Source organism: Myodes glareolus, chromosome 23 (genome assembly GCF_982192425.1).
Source record: "Myodes glareolus chromosome 23, mMyoGla1.1, whole genome shotgun sequence".
In the NCBI taxonomy this organism is placed as follows: domain Eukaryota; kingdom Metazoa; phylum Chordata; class Mammalia; order Rodentia; family Cricetidae; genus Myodes; species Myodes glareolus.
Window position 1 is genome coordinate 36,624,163 of NC_142048.1, and position 7,536 is coordinate 36,631,698.

At 44.1% G+C, this 7,536-nt stretch overlaps 1 long non-coding RNA gene across 1 annotated transcript; it reads left to right on the plus strand.

The window, feature by feature from the left end:
* Nucleotides 1–463: 463 nt before the first annotated feature.
* On the plus strand, nucleotides 464–4,927 carry LOC125414523 (uncharacterized). The gene is made up of 3 exons (XR_014998487.2): nucleotides 464–940; nucleotides 1,178–1,278; nucleotides 3,659–4,927. It is a non-coding gene; the product is annotated as an uncharacterized LOC125414523 (long non-coding RNA).
* The last annotated feature ends 2,609 nt before the right edge of the window (nucleotides 4,928–7,536 follow it).

The following is a 7,536-nucleotide window of genomic DNA, read 5'->3' on the forward strand; positions in this document are numbered from 1 at the left end:
AACATTATATAGTTATCAAAGTATTAACACAGAAATATATTCATTGATATAAAATGATGTCATTCATTGTTATTATAAAAAGTAATAGAAAGACATACAATTTTGTATTTAATTGTGATAAAATACTTTACATAAATCTTACCTTTTTAAAAACAATATATATATATATATATATATATATATATATATATATATATATATATATATATGTTTATCAAGACAAGATTTCTCTGTGTTGCTTTGGAGCCAGTCCTGGAATTAGCTCTTGAAGACCAGGCTGGTCTCGACCTCACAGAGATCTGCCTTCCTCTGCCTCCCGAGTGCTGGGATTAAAGGCGTGTGACAGCACCGCCCGGCGATTTATTTATTTATTCATTTATTTATCATTTTTTAAAATAATGCTTATTTGAATTTTTGTTTTGTTTTTTTAAAAATATTTATCTATTATGTATACAACATTCTGTCTGTGTGTATGCCAGCAGGCCAGAAGAGGGCACCAGATCTCATTACAGATGCTTGTAAGCCACCATGTGGTTGCTGGGAATTGAATTCAGGACCTTTGGAAGAGCAGGCAATGCTCTTAACCGCTGAGTCATCTCTCCAGTCCCGATTTATTTATTTTTATGTGCATTGCTGTTTGGCCTGCATATGTCTGTGTGAGGGCTGTCAGATCCCCTGCAACTGGAGTTACAGACAAGTTATGAGCTGCCATGTGGGTAGCTGGGAATCAAACCTGGGTCCTCTAGAAGAGCAGCAGTGATCTAACTCCTGAGTCATCTCTGCAGTCCCTACAATTCACCTTTTTATGTAGCTATTACTTCTTCTGTTTGGAATTGCTGAGACAGGCTCTTGCTGTGAAGCTCAGCATGATCTCGAACTCACAAAACATCTGTGCCACCCTTCTGAGAGCCGGGATGACAGCTCTGCACCCCCACACTTGGTAAGACTGACTGCCATGACCCATCCTTAGTGTAGCAGCTTGAATGAGAATGACCCCAATAGGCTCATACATTTGAATGTTGAGTTCCCAGTTGGTGGAACAGTTTTGGAAGGATTAGGAGGTATAGCCTTGTTGGAGTGGGCGTGACCTTATTGGAAGAGATGTATCATGGGGGGGGTTGTGCTTTGAGGTTTCATAAGTCCAAATCAGGCCCAGTCTCGCTCTCTCTGCCTGCAGCTAGCAGATCTAATGGATGCTCTCAGCGACTGCTCATGCCTGCCTGCCTGTTTGTTGCCGTGCCCTCCACCATGATGATCAGGAACTCACCCTCTGAAACAGTAAGCAAGCCCCCAATTAAATGCTTTCTTCTGTAAGTTGCCATGGTCCTGGTGTCTCTTCGCAGCAATAGAACAAAGACTAAGACACTTGGTGTGTGGTTCAGTGGTACTAAGTATAGTCACCACCTCTCATGCAGCCAGTCCCCAGGATTCTTTTCTTCTTACAGCACAGAGCTTCCTGACCCACCAAGTTCCTTTTCACTTCTCCTCCAGCCCCTGACTACCACCATTGTTCATTGGCTCATGTAAGGGCATCATGTTAGGAATGTCAGATGAGGGAAATCACATAGTTCTTACCTATTTGGCTGTTGTATTTCACTTAATCCATCTCATGTTTCACTGAAGGTGTAACGAAGTTCACAGTCTCCCTCCTTTTTAAGGATGAGTAGTATTCTAATGTGTGTGTGCGAATGAGATTGTGTGTATATTAAATTTTATGAATTTATCATGTTTAGCCACCATCCATTGATGGGCATTAGGTAGCTGCTTCTTCATTTTTGCAATGACGAATATCGCCTATGTGGCCAGGAGTATTCTCACATCTCTTGAAGACCTTGTCTTCGGTTCCTTGCTCAGCTATATAGCAATTTTAATTTTGAATTCTTTTTTTTTTCCCAAGACAGAGTCTCTCTGTGTTTCACTGGCTGTCCCGGAACTCGTTCTATAGGTCAGTCTTGACCTAGGACTCAGAATTCTGCCAACCTCTGCCTCCCAAATGCTGGGATTAAAGGTGTGTGCCACCCCTACCCGGATTAAATTTTTGGACGACCACCATGTTGTATAGCTGTCTTGCTTAGAAATGGTCTCCTGATTCTGCCCAATGACACCATAGGATCCTGTTTCTCTCAGGTCTTTAGCTTTCACTTTTCGGTCTCCCTTGTCACGTGACAGCCTCTTCCCCAGCTCTTAGTGTTCTTTGTAGCTCAGTGACTTCTCTTGAATCTTCTCTCCTGTGACTTCATTTGTTTCTACAGTTTTACCTCTCACCTGTATGCTAATCATTCCCAGTGAGTACATACACCTGTTTGGAAAATCACCTTATGTTATAGGTTTCCTGTTTGTTCTTCTCCATCCATTTTCCCCTTTCCCACCTGTCTCTCTGTCTTGGCACATCAACGATTTATAGGCCTCATCAATAGTCTCCCTGGTTTCCAGGAAGGTTTGGTCTGTGAATGTTTCAAACAAGGTTTTGAAGGCTGGAGGTGGGTAAAGTTGGTAAACTAATAACTTCCTCTTAATGGGTCCTCTCAGGTTGGCTGTCTCACCCTCCGGAAAGCCCCAGATCCCAAGAGATTGCCATCCCTTTGTCTCCCCCCCACCTCTTCCTCTCTCCCCCTTACTGCCACCCCTTCTTTCTCTTTCCTCTGATCTTTAATGCTACCTATAGAAATAGCTCTACACTGCTGCTGCCATCAAAAAATCAGTGCCGTTGAGGTTTTCCTACACTCCGCTCACACTACTGTAAATAACCCATTTATTAAACTTTCCCACCAGGACCCTGACCTGACTTCTCCTCTTGCAGTACTCACTGCAAACGTTACAGCCCAGTCCTGGACTCCTGGTCTGCCTAGGACCCTCTTCTTGCTTTCTGCTGTCTTTGCAAAGACACCGTGTGACCAGACCAGGTGTGCCTGGGGTCACGATGACTCCTCCACCTTAATTGTCCTCACTGCTCTGGGTTATCTGACACTAAGTGTATAAATTGAGTGCCACAGAGATAAGCACTTCTTATCCATGGGGCTCTTAGATTACATATTACCATCTCCAAACACCTTCCTCTCCCCAGCTCCATTCTACCCCCTGGCCCCAGTTTTGTTTGCCTCTTAGGGAAGGAGAACATTGACTGATCTCACTCAGGAAGTGTGTGGTGTTTTTACTTAGGCAGTTTTTGTTCTCTTGGTAGAAAGAGTGACTCTGAAGCTATTAGAGATAAGCAGTGTACCTTCTCGAGATCCTCCAGGTTGGGCGGCATCTTTTACCAGCTAATCCAGCACAGCAGACTTAAGCTCCAAAGTCTCAGAAGTGCATCTGTACTTCCTCTAAAACCTTATAGGAAACAAGCCATGGAGACTTAACCCACCCTCCAAGTTGGTAGAAACATACGGTTTGGCCTCACCTTTCATACAAGGACATTAGCTTTTGACCAAAGCAATTTCACTGCATTTATTATTATCACCTGGTAGTAAAATCTATGATATCAAAAGAATACAAAGTAACACTTCAGAACTCTACTCCCAACAGATGACACCCAAAAAGGGGGGAGCAAAAAAAAACTGCACCTCGCTGATCTTTTCTAGGTAGGGACACTTCATAGCAGAGGGTTAGCATCTCCTTTCAGCAGCCCCTACCTAACCCGGTGATTTTCTTGACTTGGTTTTAGTTCAGCTCTCTTCTGCATCAGTACCAGAAGGCTCACTAGTCATCAAAACGAGCAATAGGACACTCTATCCTCCTGCTGCACACTGAGCCACCCTGGGATGTGATGTCCTTTCTGCAGTCCCGGAAGAGGAGGTTATGAGCTGCAGCATCCGACGCGGCACCTCGTGAGCCTGCTCATCCTGCCTAGTTGCGGAATCTCACCATAAGCCCGGTTCCATTGTCTAAAAGTCGAAAGCTTCAAGCCTCGACTATACACTCATTTCAAATCTCCACTTACAGAGGCAGATCTAAGAAGCTGGAACATGGAGACTGAAATCGCCAGATTCACACCTTAGTTATTTGACGCAGTCAGTTGCAAGTTTAGGAAAGAAAAGAAGCACACAAAAACCTACAAGAAAAAGAAAAAACAACTCAAAACCGTGGCTTCGTTTTCTATGAAATCTTCACATGGAATGAAAAAGTAGATGTGAACTTGTCTGTAAGAACTGAACACAGTGTTCGCCAGCTTTCTGCTTATGGAACTGTTTGAATAAAACACCCATCACTGGTGATGATGGACTTGGAGCTAAGGAACCATCACTAGGTTAAGTTAAGGATCTCTAAATTAGTTATGTCTGCTTGAAAACTTCGAATGAAACCACACAAAGGCAATCAGTGTCCCGCACGCTGACTTGGTGAGGATTCAGGAGTGTGTGCAGAAACGAGGGAAGGATACAAGGGACATGGCCTGTCTGCTCCAGGAACATTTACTGATGCCATGACTAATGCTATGTCTTAGCTAGCCTTCTGTCAATGTCCCCCAAGAAGTAGTCTCTGATACCAGTGGGAGAATGTCTTTGCCATGGTAGAGTGAGGGCAAACAAGCAAAGAGCAAAAGCTTCCTGCTTCCATGTCCTGCTACCAGAAGTGTGGCCTACATTAAAAGAATTTAGAGATATTCCTAAATATAAAAATTCTATGCAAGCCAAGTTCTTTGGCTGAGTTGGTGGTTACTTACCAGACTGTAATTCAAACCAATGTTCTTCTCATAGCCACAGATCTCAGAACATTTAAATGGTTCACCTGACATATTCAGTTTTGGGAGAAATAATTTTTAAAAATTTTCTGTTTGTTTTTTTTTCACTTTATGTGTTTGGTACTTTTTGAGACAGGGCCTTTCTATGCAGTCCTGGCTATCCTGGAACGGGCTATGTAGACCAGACTGGTCTCAAACTCTTAAAGATCCTTCTGTCTCTGCCTCCAAAATGGTGGGAATAAGGGTATATATCACTATGCCTGGCTTTTTTACATTTATTTATGGTGTGTGTGTATGTCTGTGTGTGCATAAGTCTCTGTGTGTGTGCCTTCATGCATGTCTCTGTGTGTGCATGCATGTGCACACGTACTGCCCCTGTGTGGAGGTCAGAAGACAACTTGTCGGAGCTGGTTCTCTCCTTTCACAGTGTAGGTTGTAGGAAATGAACTTCTGCTGGCAGGCTTGGTGGCAGGAACCTTTCCCCACAAACCACCTTGTAGGTCCCTGGTGTGACAATTTTTAAAGCTCCAGAAGCTAAAAATTAAATTCTTAGGCATGATGGCACACACCTATATATAGTACTAGCACTTGAACACAGAAGCAAAGGGATTACAAGTTCAAGGGCAGCTTGGGAGGCCTCAAAGAAACAAAGCAAAACAATGAAATCCTCTCTATTTTTCACCTCCTATCCTCCTCACTGCCCCATTTTAAATAAGGCTGACCTAGGCATGTGACCCTCAAGTGACTCACGGTGCTGTCCCTACCTTGTCATTGAGTTTGGTGAGTCCCTTTGAGCATCCTAAGCACTTAGCTTTGTGTTCTGGATTAGCTGCGGGACTTCCTCTTCTGCAGGAGCTGCTACTTAGATAAGCAGCGCAAGTGCATACTGGGAGTTCCTGAGCGAGCTTGCTGGATGCTTCCTTCTTTGGTTGTCCAGAGCCAAAGGAAATGGATCACAATGCACAGCCTCAGCCTTTTCCTACCTAATGTTATCAGTCCTTGCTACCCTCTGCCGAGGTCCCGGAAGGACCGTCACAAAACAAGAGCTTCTTGTCTAAAAATAATTGGGACGACCTTGCATAATAGAAGTTACATCCAGGCTAATAATCCCCTTTATTTCTCTTCTCTGTGAATTTTATGATACTGGGGGGATAAATGGGAAAATATTTGAACAGGGAGGATTTGAGCCACCAGGTCTTCCTTGAGTTCATTCAGGCCTGTGATTTTAACCAGATGGAGTTGAATGGGCCTTTCAGAGGCCAGCCTGTTCCTTCTCCTACACCTACTGCTGTAGGTCCACTCGGGACAATGAGCCTATGTTTAACAAGGAAATTGTTCAAACCAAGAAGCTGAGCAGACCAGAGAGACAGAAGGCAAATTCCAAGTCAGACCTTCGCCGGAAGCCAAGGTGAACTGGAGGTTGGCACTGAAGTAGGGGACACAGCAAAGAAATGGCTGGAAAGGCCAGTGTGGCCACTTAGAATAGACCTGGTATCCCAGCTTAGTTTTTCAGAGCACAAATCATCACAAAAGAGGCATTTCTGAAGACTGGATTGAAGAACCTGGACATCTCTCTTGCTGCTTTCTGATCTCTGTGGTGTCCTGGGAGTTTTGCAGTCTCCAGCTAGCCCCACCTCCAGAATATTCCACTCAGGATGAATGTTCATGCCTTGCCTACACCTCACATGGGTAGCACAGAGATGGGATAGGAGGCTGGAAGAACTACAAAGCTCCCTCGTCTTTCTCCTCTTCCTTAACAAATCGTATTATTTCCTTGCCCTGTTCCCCATACTCAAAGAGAAAAGCTGCTACAGCCCAGGATACTTCTAAGCAGAAAAAAAAAAAATTCCTATGATAGAAAAGCATGCCTGGGACTGGCGAGTTGGCTCACTGGGTAAAGGTGCTTGCAACCAAGTCCGAGGACCAAAGTTCAATCCCACTGTATAAGGACAGAACTGACTCTGTGTGATGTGACCATGATGGAACCACATGGCCAAACTACTATGTCAAACGCTTCTGTTGAACCCTGAAGAGTGCTTGTTTTCATGAGGAATATTCTTGACAGTTGAGTTTTGTGTCAAATGGAAGTGCTGTTTGGTTTTTTATGGATGGAACACCCTTTAAGGATGGAGGAGACTTTAGCTATTGAGACCTAGATATTCCACTGACAACTTCTCACAGAAGAAGAGTGAGCTCGTCACCTCACTATATACTACCACTCAGATGGTATGAGGAGACAAAGAGGAAATTTGAACTTGGAGGAATATTAGAAGTGTAGAAAACTCAGGGCTTGAAAAACAACAGCTCGGCTGTCACTGTAGAGTTTGATTTCAAACGCCTATGTTGAGTGGCTAACTCACAATGGCTGCAGGGGCCCAATACCCTCCTGTGACCTCGCTAGGTACTTCACACACACACACACACACACACACACACACACACACACACACACACACACGTGCACACACACATGCACGCACACATACGTCTCATTAAAAGTATAAAAAAACTTAGCCCACCAGAGTGGGCTGGACCATCCTGATGGGCATGATGGTGATTCCTGGTGACATTAATAAGGGTGGTCTTTGAAAGACCATGCAATGTAGCATGCCATTCTCTAGACACGGTCTTTGAAAGACCACACAGTGTGACATGCCATCCTCTAGACATGATGCAGACATTGCAACCTTGGAACCAGAGTATCGATGACTGCTAAGACGAGATCGTCACATGATTGGGCCCACTAAGAAAAAGGACCATGAGGAATATATGAGCAGCTCATTGACTCCACATGAGGTGACATGAGACACAGGGAGTCACACCTCCTGGAGGGTGTATAGCAATTGACAATTGCTGAGAGAAAA